Source organism: Callorhinchus milii, unplaced genomic scaffold (assembly GCF_018977255.1).
Source record: "Callorhinchus milii isolate IMCB2004 unplaced genomic scaffold, IMCB_Cmil_1.0 Scaffold211, whole genome shotgun sequence".
In the NCBI taxonomy this organism is placed as follows: Eukaryota; Metazoa; Chordata; class Chondrichthyes; order Chimaeriformes; family Callorhinchidae; genus Callorhinchus; species Callorhinchus milii.
The window spans coordinates 1,306-16,593 of NW_024704952.1; the positions used below are offsets into that span (position 1 = coordinate 1,306).

At 43.0% G+C, this 15,288-nt stretch overlaps 1 pseudogene; it reads right to left on the reverse strand.

Annotated features, from left to right (window-relative positions):
- Positions 1-3,269: 3,269 nt before the first annotated feature.
- LOC121851923 lies at positions 3,270-4,099 on the reverse strand (annotated as a pseudogene).
- Between the last annotated feature and the right edge of the window lie 11,189 nt (positions 4,100-15,288).

Consider the following 15,288-nt stretch of genomic DNA (forward strand, 5'->3'; position numbering starts at 1 on the left):
TTTAGAGCTTTCTTGTTTTGGTAGGTTTTGGCTTGTTATACGGTCTCGGTTTCTCTGTCATCTTCGCACCGGGAGACGTGGCTTTGCTGATTCTGTTAGACACTGGTGATTTCCGGGGTGAATTTGGCTTTCTCATTGTAAGTTTCTCCGTGAGTAGATTAATTGGTGAACCCTGTCTTCCCCAGCGGGGTCGGATTATTTGCCTGCTTGCCCTTTTATGTTTGGAGGAGACGGTGGCGCTGATGCCCTTGGTGTGGGTAAGGAAACTTTTCTCCGTCAGTCCCTTCAAAGGACTCCTGACGTGGAATTTGTGAGTTACCGTCTTGTAGCCTTTGGCGTCCAGAGCCTTCTTGATGGCGACCACGGACATGCCATTGCGCTGCTCAGCGCTCGCCGCAATCTGATGGATCTCTTCCATCAGTTTGAAGCTGGATTCCAGCAACGGGTCAACTTGTTTCTTGGCGGTTTCGGGTGAAGCGGCGGCGGCGGCTGCTGCAGGAGTTTGCGTGACTTTGGGTGGAACAATTTCAGCGGTGAGAGGCTCAGTGTTTGGAGCTGCTCAGGATAGTGAAGCCAGGCGGAGCTACAGAAACTTGCAGCCATACTCTCTTCTCAGCTTCCTGGTTCCTTATCTCTGAGTTTCTCTCGCTTGTTAGACTGACCGTTTCTCTAAAACTTGTTTGTTCTGTGAGTGAAGAACAGCGTTGTACACAACTTTATCCAGGAAAGTATACACCAGGCAGGTAATTTTCAGAGTATTTCGCTCTGTGCGAAGCATGTGCTGGTGTTTCCCAGAGTTTGTCACATTTTGGCTGCTCAGTGCGTAACACACTCAGGCAGAAGCTCCATAAAGTGTCAGTTTATAGGGGAAAGGATTTCTTTTGTTGTGCTAAAAGGTTGTTGATCATTAACTAAACCGATATAGATATCCAGAAATGTGTTACATTATGAATGAAGTTAAAACGGAACATTCACAACCATTTGTCAATCCCCCATGAATTACAGTAAAAGGAATAAGCGCAGATACTAGTGATCTGAACCACACAGTACCAGTAGGAAACCAAAATTATACGATTTGTATTCTCTCCACAGAGCTGAACAGATAGAGCTTTGAAATCCATTGTCAGGTTACAGTGGCAGTGGACATAAGATCACAGTCTCAGACTCACACACGCACACACACACGCGCACACACAAACACACACACATACATACAAGATCTGCCTCACAAAGTAATACCAAATGTAGATATTAGGTGGCGATCCCTCACACAGCGCAAACCTGTGGGTGTGACACAAGTAGCTCAGTGAGAGCCAGAAATTCAACCTGGAATGCAATGGTGACATCACTGGACTGCATTTGAGATATCACTGGAATGTAATGGTGACGTCATTGGTCTGCAATGGTGGAATTGCTGGACTGTAACGGTGATTCAATGAACTGGACTGTAAAAGTGACATGACTGGACTGTAATGGTGACATGACTGTACTGTAATAGTGATACCATTATACTGCTACTGAGACATCACTGCACCTTAGAATTGACCTGAATGGACTGCAATGCTGACATGAATGGACATTAATGCTGGCATCACTGGCCTTTAACGGCAACATGACTGGACCCTAATGATTTCATGAGTATTCTGTAATGCTGACATTACTGGACTACAATGTTGGCATTACTGGACTACAATGTTGACATGATTGGACTCTAATTGACATGATTTGACGGTAATGGTGACATGATTGGACTGTAATGGTGACATGACTGGATTGCAATGGTGACAAGAATGGACTGCAATAGTGACATGACTGGACTGTAATGGTGACTTAAATGGATTATAACTGTGACATGACTGGACGGTCATGGTGACATGACTGGACGGTAATGGTGACATAACTGGACTGTAATGGTGACACGACTGGACAGTAATGGTGACATGACTGGACTGTAATGGTGACATGACTCGACTGTAATGTGGACATGAATTGACTGCAATTGTGACATGACTGGACTGTAATGGTGACTTAAATGGACTGTAATTGTGACATGACTGGACGGTAATGGTGACATAACTGGACTGTAATGGTGACATGACTCGACTGTAATGTGGACATGAATTGACTGCAATTGTGAAATGACTGGACTGTAATGGTGACTTAACTGGACTGTAATGGTGACATGACTGGACAGTAATGGTGACATGACTGGCCTCTAATAGTGGCATGACGGGAATGTAACGGTGACATGACTGGACTGTAATGGTGACTTAAATGGAATATAATTGTGATATGACTGGACGGTAATGGTGACAAAACTGTATAGTAATGTTGAGATAACTGGCCTGCAATGGTGACATGACTGGACTGTAATGGAGACATGAATGGACTGTAATGGCGACATGACTCCACTCTAATGGTGACATGACTGCAATTGTGACATGACTGGACTGGAATGGTGACATAACAGGTCTGTAATTGTGACATGACTGGACTCTAATGGTGACATAACTGGTCTGTAATTGTGACATGACTGGATTGTAATGGAGACATGACTGGACTGTAACGGTGATATATCTGGACTGTAATGGTGGCATGACTGGACTCTAATTGTGATATGACTGGACTGTAATGGTGGCATGAATAATAATAATAATAATCCTTGCATTTGATATAGCGCTTTTCACGTCGGGAGGACGTCCCAAAGCGCTTCACAGAAGACACTGTAAAGTGAATTGACTGCATATTTGTGGGCGAACGCGGCAGCCAATTGCGCACAGCAATGTCCCACAAACAGTCGTAGATTGAAAATGACCAATTTATTGTTGTTTTTGGTTTTGGAGGGATTATTATTAGGCTCTGTGTGGAGTAAGGAAACTTGCCCAAGGTTTCGCTCTCTGCCTGGAATTGAACTCGGGTCTCTTGCTTGCAAAGCGAGTGCTCTAACCACTGAGCTACAGGACTCCACGACTCAATTACAAGATGTAATTGTACTTTTGTTTTACAGACCCCCCACACCATTCTTCTCATGGTATTTGAAGATGTTCTTCAAATTTTCCAGGTCTTCAATCTGGGCATCAAATTCTTGCAGAAAAGTAGATATGAACATTTCTGAGGTCACACTCTGCAGAGTCTCCTGAAGAAGTGGAATCTTCACTGACAGTCTTCCTCTTAAAAGAATTTCCACAGAGATTTTTCTGAATGATTTTTTAATCAGCTTTCACCCAACTGCCAGTGGGCACATCAAATATGAATAGTAAAAACAACTCTCAGCTGACTGCAAGCAGCACAATAGCGATTAGGGTCCATTGGGAGGGTCGGTGAAGGATATTTGTGTTTGTTAGCCTGAATGTTTTTACAAGTCTCTTTAGCTCAGGAGAAATGTCACACATTGTAAGTCGAAGAGGCCCCAATATGTCACGTAAAGCTTTTTTAAGTTTTTCCACAACAATTCGTCTTCTGATTTGGTGCTGGGCATTGGAATCCACCAATGGAAGAACCGGGTTTTCTTTTCTGTGTTTATAATTTATGGATTCCAAATGTTCTTCAGTATTGCCATCAATGTCTTCAGATAAAACATACCGCCCCTTATAAAATTCTCTGATTTCAGGTGAAGGCATTCAGATTCCGGCTTCAGTCGTTCCATATCTGGGAGTGGTCCAACATTAGTCGCTGACCCTTGGGATGGAGGACATTGTCTCAAACTATTATCATTTTTGGAATTCTGATTAGGATCTCCAATTTCAATTTCCTCTAGATTGTCCAAGTCATCTTCATCAAGTTCTTGCTTACTCACACAAGTCACTTGGCTTGACTCGTTCGATTCTAGTGTTTTGCACTTGAAATTAGAACCGTAAAGAAATATTAATGTTTCTTCTGTATTCCATTCAGTTAGTGCTTGTCTTAGCAAATCCAATATATCAGTTTTCACAGATCGATCCACCTTGTAAGTGTGCCTTCCTGAACTAGGATATTTTGATTTTGCTATCAGCATTTTCAGTGAAGCAGCACCCTTCTTGCTTAGACCTTGCGTAGTAAAATTTCCAGGCGCAACAGTAGCTTGATCTTTTCCCATGACTTTCTGTGAAGACATTGGAGATGTAGAGTCCTCTGGACTCTAATGGTGACATGTCTGGACTCTAATGGTGACATGACTGGAATGTAATGGTGACATGACTGGACTGTAAAGGTGACATGACTGGACTGTAATGGTGACGTGACTGGACTGTAATGGTGACATGACTGTACTGTAATGGTGACATGACTGGACTGATATGGAGAGGGAACCGCAGCGCTTTACAATGTCAGCTGTAGTCTGACAACAGTGACTGTGAGCAGCTTCAGTCCCTGTAACTGCAGAGCCACTCGTGGCTGATAGTCAGGAACACAGGGTTCAGGGCAGAGGCGAGAGAGGCCATTCTGCACATGTGTGGACATGGTGGGTCGACATTGTAAAGAACTATCACATACCTGTCCTCTAAAGCATTTTTAATAGAGAAGAAAAGATCAAGAAATATGCAGTTTTGCTCCAGTATATCGACATTTTATAGTGGTTATTCATTAACTTATTTGCATCCTGCAGTGTGTGGAACACAACAATACAACCCAGAATGCCTGGAAATAACTTATGTTGACATACACTATAGCGACATAAAGTGTATGAGATTATGCGAGGGTTGTGATATGCGAGGGCTGTGGTGCTGCTCTCAAACTATTAACACACACGTTTGTCAAGCTCCACTCCTCGCACTCTCTCTATTCTGAACATAATACTATCTGATTTTATTCTTTCTCTCTCCAGTCTAACCTCACTTTCAAATCTACCACTATCCGTCCACATTCTCAAGTTAACCCCTGGGGTCTGTGATAGTTCTCGTTTCTATGTGGCGGATTGCGGAACACTATTGGTGTCATGATGCACCAAATCGGGTTACGGGAGTCAAGGATTTGACTCAGAAATGGAGTCCTGAAGCTCATTGGTTAGAGCACTCGCTTTGCAAGCGAGAGACCTGAGTTCAATTCCAGGCACGGAGAAACCTTGGGCAAGTTTCCTTACTCCACATGCACAAAAAAATCCCTCCAAAACCCAAAACAATAATAAATTGGTCATTTTCAATCTACGACTGTTTGTGGGACACAGCTGTGCGTAATTGGCTGCCGCGTTCACCCACAAATATACAGTCAATTCACTTTACAGTGTGTTCTGAGAAGCGCTTTGGGACGTCCTCCTGACGTGAAAAGCGCTACATCAAATGCAAGGATTATTATTATGATTAGAAACACAGAGTCGCCAAATGACAATAATGCAGATGGCCCTCGCATTTGACGACGGGTCTGTGACATCTACACGAATGTCGATGGCGAAGCTGGAATATGGCGGGTGACGATCGTGCCATTACTGGTTCATTCCAGCTCAGAAAGCAATAGAAAAGCAGCTCCCCAACCCGGTCACCAGCCAACCAAGTCACCTGCCAATTAAATAAGCAGATGACCGGGTCACTTGCCCGGTAACTGACCAGAAGAGCTGGTCACTTACACAGATGACCAGGTGACCCGCTGGCTAACCCACCAGCCAGATATCTAACAGACGTGCCGCACTGCAGCTTTATCTGGAGGGTTGTTTTCTGGGTCACTCGGAGAGAGAAATTCGCTTTTCTTCTCCAATCTCGTCGTGGGCTCTTTAACTTCCACCTGAACAGGAATACTTGAGCGGGGTTTAACAAATCAACTGAACGACTGCGTCTTCGACAATGAAATACAACCAGCAGATTTGATTGGCTTCTGTGATGCGCTCGCGGTTTTTGAAAAAATCGTTATAGAATTAGACGTAGAGAATGAATTTTTTTTTTATTGTTTTTCCTCTTTTTAACATTCAGTTGTACAGATTTTTTGATGTGCCACGTTTTCTGGCGATGGGATTATCGTGTGGGGCGGTGGTTGGTTGGTTGCTTATGAGGTGCTTGATGTATAGAGAGAGCAATAGAAATGAACACAATCAGATAAGGATGGTATCACCATTGATGGTATGGGAGAAAGTGTGGTAATGGAGAGGGAAAGGCGACTGCTCCCGTATCCAACACACACAAACACACACGCACACACTCTCAAACACACTGACCCACACACGCGCATATTGACGCATACATAATAAAACACACAAAAGCACAGACACCGACACACACACACACAAATACACACACACTAAAACACAAACACACACCGACCAGCAAACGTTCACTCAAGCAAACACATGCACTGACTTCCTCCATCACAATCACACACACTACTGACCCACACACGCACACACACTCACACACAAACTGGTCTATACACACACTGATCTATACACACACTGATCAACACAAGCGCAAGCACAATTTCACACATAAAGACTGAAATATACAAAAACGCAGACTCACAAACAGACACAGAAAGTGAAACACACACGCACAGAAACCTACACATGCACATAGACATTTACACAAACTGTTCTACACACTCGCTCACACACTAATCTACGCACGGTCACGCACAGATTCGCAAATACATCTTAAAACATATAAAATCGCAGACACAAACGCACATGCACGGACCTACACACTCACTCACACACACTCACATTGTCACATACCTACTAAAACACAAACAAAACATGAATACACATAAGCGTGCAAACTTACACACGCACATACACTGACCTACAAACACGCACACACACACACTGAAACATTGGCACATATATACTAAAATACACAAAAACACAGATGCACCCACACACTGCGAAACAGGAACACAAACATAAAATTGTACTCAATAACAAAAATAGACATGAAGAGAAAGATTGACACTCGCCAACTTCTTGTATTAATCGAATCAGAACAACTCTCCAAACACTCTTACATCAGATGTTGGACGGACGGTGAAGAGGAATATTTACTTTGTCTGTATCCTTGACCTGTAAGTTTTGATGGTCAGGTTGGATGGAGCTTTCCTCTATCTCTGACCCTAACGGGGCTTTGTACAGACAGTGTGGCGCTTTATAGGTTTCTGTTCATCGATCAGGTTATCAGAGCCGCAAATAACTTTGGCAAATGAGATAATCTAACAATTAGAAGGAATGGAAAAGTCATCAATTTGCTGAGTTCCTCCCTGAATTTCGTCTGTGTAACCGCGTAAATACAAGTGTTTGTGCAGGAACTCAAAAGCTGCAGCATGTAACCAGTGTGCAAGGTAATATAAATCGGGTCATCAGGGTTTGTAACGTAATATATCTTAGAAATCCTACAATACAAGAAACATAGAACATATGTCATCCATAATAATATAAAACTGGTGGAAATAGCAAAGAGTAAAACGATTGCTTTTTTTCGGTTCTTCATCTCCGGATCACTGTCAGTCGCACCTCGACTCTTGTAACTATTGCTGTGTCCCCGCAATCTATTGCGGGCTCCGCTGGCCACCAGTATGTCCCTGACAGTCAGGGCGTTGAGCAGCAAAATCATAACGAATGGGAGAATTGGGGTTAAAATGTAAGTAATTGTGTCAAACGCTGCCCATGTTGGAGAAATTAAATAGCTTGCTTTAGGTTCGCAACCCCACGGTATATCGTTAATTATGTACTTTGGTTCAACTATAAAACCCCAGGGAATGTTTATCACAACGCACAGCGCACTCAATAGCGCTATAACTGTAACAGAAGTTTTTTCTGAACAATATTTTGTTTTCAGATTTTGGCAACAAATGGCCACATATCGATCAAAGGTGAAAGCCACAGTTAACCAGACGGAAATTGACGTTGCTGAGCTGGACAGGACCATAAGGAGCCCACAAACTGGTGTGATGGACAGGAAGGAATTTGGGAAATGAGGAAGAATTACTCGATATAAAATCACTGATATGATAATCACGAACAGATCTGCTGTGGACATGGCCACCAGATACCGAAAGATACATTTGGAGAGTCCGCACCGCCCACGAGACAGAATTACAATCGACACCAGGTTTGCTGGAGAGAGAGAGAGAGATAAATGCCTATCACCACAATACAACAACTTGCGTTTATTTACTACATCGCTGCAATTAATACAGCATCAAGAAATCGAAAGCAGTCGACACATGCAGACGAAGCCAGATACAGACATGCACACAGACACACATACAGAGAGAGATAGTGACAGAGAGAGGGAGAGAGAGAGAGAGAGAGATAGACAGAGAGGAGAGAGAGATAGAGAGAGACAGAGAAAATGACAGAGACAGATTTGTCATCGCTGTAGGTATTATTGTTGGACAATTTGGATATGTTTTGCTGCCTATCTAAAGTTGGAATTGCAAATCAAATAAAGGTAGATACTTTTAAACATCGGATTTCTCTATAATCCTTACAGGTTATGTTTCTGAAAGACAACCATGAAACTGTTCCTTATGTGGTTGTCATTCGGCCCTCATTAATAATACAATTATTAATAATAATCAATGGAAATGCTTGCGTTCGATGCAACGCTTTACGGTTTCGCTGTGAGGTCTCAAAGCGGTTCACAAAAAAACCTGAAAAGTGAATTAACTGTATATTTTGTGGGCGGAATGGGGCAGCCAAACGCACAGAGTTTTACAATTTATAAATTGTGGGTAAATTGCCAGAAAACGCCACAGGCCAAAAGCTTGGAATATCGCGGTTCGGATCCTCAGCTCAATGTAGTGTTGTGGTCTTCAACCCGCAAACTTCTGACTGAGAGGCAAGAACACTAACAAATGAGTCAAACGTATGGATAATCATTGGCTTAACCCACAGTTTAAAATAATAATACCAGTTGCGATTTTTCCCTCTGTGTAATATATAATAATAATAGTAATTTTACTTGCATGTGATATGACACTTTTCACTACTTATAGACATATCAAAATGCTCCACTTAATATATCCATTTACCGAGCAGTAAGCAGACACCCGGTTGTTAGTCAATTGGTACTTCACATTTCTAGGATAATAATCATTAAAATAAACATCTGGCCGCTCAATCCATGGTTGTTTGTGGTATACTGCAATGCGCAAATGGCTGCCGGGTTTAATCTCTCGGTATGAACACAATTCTCTGTGCACTATATTCTCTGCAGCGCTTTGCGATGTGTGGAATACATACAAAGTGCAATATCAAATGTGAGGAATATTATTATTTTTGGAAAGTGAATTGACTGTACATTTGTGGACAAATCGCGGCAGCCAATTCCATACAAAAATGTCTCACAGACTCAATTAGATTGATGACATATTTTTTGTACGGATTACTATCTCCATTTCGCAACATTTCGCACTCCCGGGAATTGAACCCTGGTCTCTCGCTTGCGATGTTATTGCTCTTACCACCGAGCGATAGGTATCCATTAATACGCATATATATTTATAGCACGGTACAGACTGACTAACATTTGAGGCATCGCCACCTTTCGGCATCCACACATCACAAAGCATTTGAGTTTACTGAAAAGCCTATGTGTTTGCAAACGCGGCAATTAAAAGCAGACAGACAGATATAAAGTAAATTATCAAGCATACCGCGAAGTGTTTTTGCCAGTAGGTGTTGCCCATCAACCCCCAAATAAATCTCCCCTTTTTTTAATTGTGCAACCGGATCTTTAATACCTGAAGGGTCAAATAGGACTTTACTTGTTAACTACGTATACAAATCGCGGCTCCTCCAGCAAAGATCAATGGGTCGGAGTCTGCAAACCACATCTTTCTGATTCAGAAGAGAAAGTGCTACCAACTGAGTCAGGCTGCAAACTTTACTGCAAACTGGTCTAACTAACGATTAAGTTAAACAACTTGCCAGGAACTCCAAAGGCAGCGAGAACCGGATAGTAAATGTTTTGTATCCTGTGTGTTAGCGCAATTGTCATCTTCGCAGAGAACCGATGGTACCTCCGCTCGGTACAGACAAGAGATCAGAATAACTATATGAGATTCAAGAGCGAAAAACACAGCCTGATTTATACCAACGTGAACGCTTGACTCAGAAGATTTATTACATGATGACGAACGAGATTCAGCCATGTGGAAAACATGTACTCTCCCTGAGCGGTGCAACTTACGTAAATTAATTATTTTTAACAACTTGTTATGGCATCCATGCGGAATCCTATCGCCACGATTTCGACATCGAGAGGCCAAATTGCGTTCAGTATACTATGTAAATGCTGTTTGCTTTTATCAAAATATCCAAACCAGAAACAGTGGTCAACGTATGTAGCCATTTACAAATTATTATATGTAATAATAATAATAATGTAAACCACACAGTGTCTGAAATTGAAGGCACACTCTCTCCCTGGAGACTCGCACTCACCTTAAACTAATTCTGGAGTGTGTTGCGTCCAGGTTGACAAGAAACAAGGCTTTGGGACCCCAATGAAGGCACTGTTGCAGATCATCGAGGTTTGATGAAATGTTTCAGAACAATAACACCACATTAATAATAATGATCCTTGACTTTGATAAAGCCATTTGTTTCTTCAAGACTTCTCGAAACGCTTCGCAAATATACTGTAAATTTAACTGACTGTTTTGTTTTGTGTGCCAAATAATTCAAACATGAATTCCCTACATTCAATAGATTGTGGTATCAATTGAGTTTTCAGCTGCTAAACATCAGGATATCAGCTTGGATTAGTTGCAGCATTCTCACCTCTTGAATCAGCATTTTGTGTATTCAATCCCCAATTTGGGACAATCCAATTAAGTGCTGGATCCCTCTCTCTCCCACTCGGATCTGCTTCTCCCTCCCTTTGTCTGCATGCATGTCTCTCTTTGTCTGTGTGTATGTCCCTCTGTATGTGTTTCGCATAGATTATAATGGATATCCAATAGTTTGACCGCAAGAGACCAGAGGATGTTAAAACGAAGAATGTCATCAGACTGGGAAAATATTATTAGGGGAGTTCAATAAGGATTTGCTTTCGGAAATCTGTTGTTTAATATTTGAAATATCTGGAACGAGGAGTCACGAGCACAGTGGCTACGTTTACATGTGACAATTACATAATGAAGTTAGTAGGTTGCAAATCTGAACATGATAGGTGACAGTAGGATTTTGAGCAAGGTTTGGAATTGGCCAGAACATTGGTCGATGAAACTCAGTGTGGGGAAATGTAAGGAACATCATAGGGAACAAAATAGCGATTACTGAAAGCAAGGAAAATAACATGTATGGAGAAGAAAATGGAGCTGGGGTTTCTGTCTGACAATAAACTGAATCTCATGCAACAATGCTCTGTGGCAATGAGAAAAGCAAACCAGATTTTGGGATGTATCAAAAGATCAATACCAAGCCGCAACAGTAGGGTGATCACGCCACTCCACAAATTATTGGTGAGACAATACTTAGAGTACTATGCCCAGTTCCGTTCGATGCATTACCAAAAGGATGTTGGGTGAGTCGAGAGGATAAAGAGGAGGGTGACCAAAATCATAGAATCACAGAATCGTAAGGCACAAAAAGAGGCCATTCGGCCCATCGAGTTTCTGCCGACTCTTTGAATACAGCAAGGTAATATCAATCCCATTCCCCAGCCCTTTCCCCATAACCCTGCAAACGCGTCCTCCTCAAATAGCCGTCCACCGCGTTTTTAAAATTAGTTATCGAATTGGCCTCGACCGCCCTTTCAGGCAATGCCTTCCAGATTCGAACAACTCGCTGCGTGAAAACAATTCTTCTCACATCCCCTCTGCTTCTTTTAGATAGTATTTTGATTCTGTGACCTCCAGTCATTGACACACCCACCAGTGGAAACAGTTTTTTCTATTTCTAACCTATCAAATCCCCTCATGATTGTGAAGAGCTCTACTAGCTCTTCTCGTAACCTTCTCTGCTCCAATTAGAATAAACCCAGCCTCTCTATCCTTCCTCATAATAAAGGTATCTCATTCTTGGTGCCATCCTGGTAAATCTCCTCTGCACCATTTCCAATGCCTTAACATCCTTCCTGTAGTGTGGTGCCCAGAGCTGGGCGCAGTATTCATACTGAGGCCTTAGCTATAATTTATATAGTTTAATCATAGCCTCCTCACCCTTGTACTCTATGCCACTATTTATGAAGCCTAGAATACCATTTGCCCTTTTTGCAGCCTTATCTACCTGTCCTGCCACCTTCAAGGATTCACTTACCTGCACCTCTAGGTCTCTCTGTTTCTTTACCCCTTAAGATTGAATTACCAGCCTGTATTGCCTCCCCTCATTCTTTCTACGAAAATGCATTACTTCGCATTTCTCTGCACAGAAACTCAACTGCTCTGTGTCTGCCCATTTTAACATTCTTTCTTTGTCTTCCTGTAAATGGCTCCTCTCCTTCTCACTGTTTGCCACCCTTCCTAACTTTGTGTCGTCCACAAACTTGGAAATAGTACTTGCTATACCCAACTGCACATAATTTATGTACATTAAGAAGAGCAGTGGTCCGAATACCGATCCCTGAGGAACGCCACTGTAAACTTCCATCCAGTCAGAAAAGCTTATGGGCTGACCAATCACTGATTCTGTTAATTTGACACTGACATTTGTGTACATTATTGACCTGGGTGTTATATTTTTTGATAATTCAAATGACAACGTTTATATTTCTTATTAAGTGAAGAATTTTCAACGTCCGTGTGGATTAATAACACTAACTTTGTTGTGAGGGTGTGTGAGAGAGGGTATGCGAGTGTGTGATGCGAGCATCAGCATCCAAGGCCGCACTCTCCCCCTCTCAAAGCCAGTCAGGAACCTCGGGGTTCTGTTGGACCCTGAGCTGTCCTTTCTCCCTCATATCCGCGCCACAACTGGCACCGCTTTCCATCACCTCCGGAATATTGCCAGTCTATGGCACAACCTCACCTCTCACGCTGCTGAAACTCTAGTCCACGCCTTTATTACTTCAAGGTTGGACTATGGGAACGCTCTCCTCGCCGGCCTTCCCGGCACCTTCCTCCACAAGATGCACCTCATTCAGAATATTGCAGCTCGGGTACGGTCACGCACACGGTTTCCTGACCACATCACTCACACCCTCGCTCGCCTTCACTGGCTTCCCATCCTCTAGAGGATCGAATTCAAGATCCTCATCCTCAACTACAAGGCCATTCACGGACTTGCTCCCTCTTACCTCTCCGACCTACTATCCCCCTATCTACCTGCCCGTACCCTCCGTTCCTGTGGCTCCGGTATGCTCCACCTCCCCCTCACCGAACGCCCTACCATCTGTGGCCGTGCCTTCAGGCTCTCAGACCCTAGGCTCTAGAAATCCATCCTCCAGTGCCTTCGCCTTGCCTCCTCCACTTCCTCCTTCAAGGCCGGTCTCCAGACCTTTCTCTTTGACTTTGCTTTCAGCTCCCCTCTCGACTCTCTACCACCTCCTCACACCCTCCCTTCCTTCCCCTCATCCTGACCATTTCTTCCCTGCTCCGGTCCTGACCCGACTGTCCAGCGCCTTCGTACGTCCTCCCGACGTGAAAGGCGCTCTATAAGTGGAATCTTGTTGTTGTTGTTTTTGCTGGGAATTACTTCCCTCCAGTCAACAAAGCAACCCTTGAGCCCTGCCCTCTGCCTTGTGTCTCCCAGCCAGTTCTGTATACATGCTGTCACTGTCCCTTTAGTTCCGTGTGTTTGTGTCTATCGTACATGTCTCTTATGTGGGAATTTATGAAACACTTTTGAAAATCCAAATAAATAATATCAACTGCACTACCTTCATTCGCGCTATCTGTAGCTTCATCAAAACATTCCATCAGGTTTGAATAGATTAATTTCTTGGAACACAGTACGCTGTTTGGGAAATGACATGTCCAGCTACTGCCAGGAAGGTGCAGGTTAAGGTGAACGGATCTTGAAATTATTTAGTCTAGCAATTCGCATGTTATATTCCTAATTACTGTCGAAGTGTCGAACAGCTTTGCAAGTCATTCGCTGTACAAAGCCGTATATTATATTGCAGTTTCGTATTCTCTCTGTTCTGCGAGGTCATTGCTGGAAGCTATCTCCAGAATCGTTGGGTTTATTATTTCCAAACAATATCAGTTTATTTCTACTGTCGCTCCCTTACAAATAATTGAAGGGTGGACATGTATTGTTTGGAAACTGGCTTTATTTACAATAGACCGACAATATACCAATCAACGACGATTTCATCCGGTGAAAGACGAGCTGTTCCATTGCAATGCAATCGGAATTTGAATGCGGGTTAGTGGATGTGTTGGTACAGATAGATCCCAAGAACAAATCTTCAAATGTTATGTATGAATTTCCTATTTCAAACACCGATATTGCCTGCTTGTGCTGGCACCGTCACTACTAGCTTCCAGAATATACAACAACAGCATTGACACAGCGTCTTTCTCGCGGGGTTGCTTCCAAAATATTTCACATATATCCTTAGGTCATCCATCAACAGCAAACAACAACATGCATACAATGCGTGTGTGTCTCTCTCTATATATCTGTGTGAGTGAGTCTGGGTGTGTCTCTCTGTATTTTTGTCAGTGTTTTTATACGTATTTGTCCTCTCTTTATAGCTGTGTGAGTGTGGTGTGTATCTCGCTCTCTGTTTGCGTGTCATTGTGAGTTTCTCTCTCAATGAAGATGTGTGAGTTTGTCTGTGTACGTCTCTCTCTCTGTATCCAGGTAGTTGTGTCCGTGTCTCTTTCTGTATCTGTGGATTTTGTCTGTGTCTCACTCTGTATCTGTTTATATGTTTGTCTGTGTCTCTCTCCCTGAATGTTTATGTCTCTGTTTGTACGTATCTCTCCCAATGTCTCTGTCTTCCTATCTTTCATTGTCTCTCTGAGGTTCTCTCCATGTATTTGTGCATGTGTGTCTCTATGTGTGTAGTTGTGTGTGTGTGTGTGTGTGCGTGAGAGAGAGCGAGAGAGAGAGAGAGTGAGTGTGTACATCTCTCTCACTATCTATCTCTATGTGGCTTGGGTCGTCCTCCCTTCCCTCCCCTCACCCTGACCATTTCCCCCCTGCTCGGGTCATGACCCAACTGTGCAGCGCCTTGGGACGTCCTCCTGACGTGAAAGGCGCTCTATAAATGGAATCTTGTTGTTGTTGTTGAAAGGCACTATACAAATATATTTTTTGTTGTTATTGTTGTTGTATGTATGTGGATGACTCTCCGTACATGTGAGCGTGTATCTCTCTCTCTCTCTCTCTCTCTCTCTGTCTATCGCTCTCTAATTGTGTGAGTAGTGTGTGTTAGTGACTGCGCATGTGACTCTCTGTGTGTGTCCGTGTGAGTGTGCGTGTCTGTGCGTATGTATCGT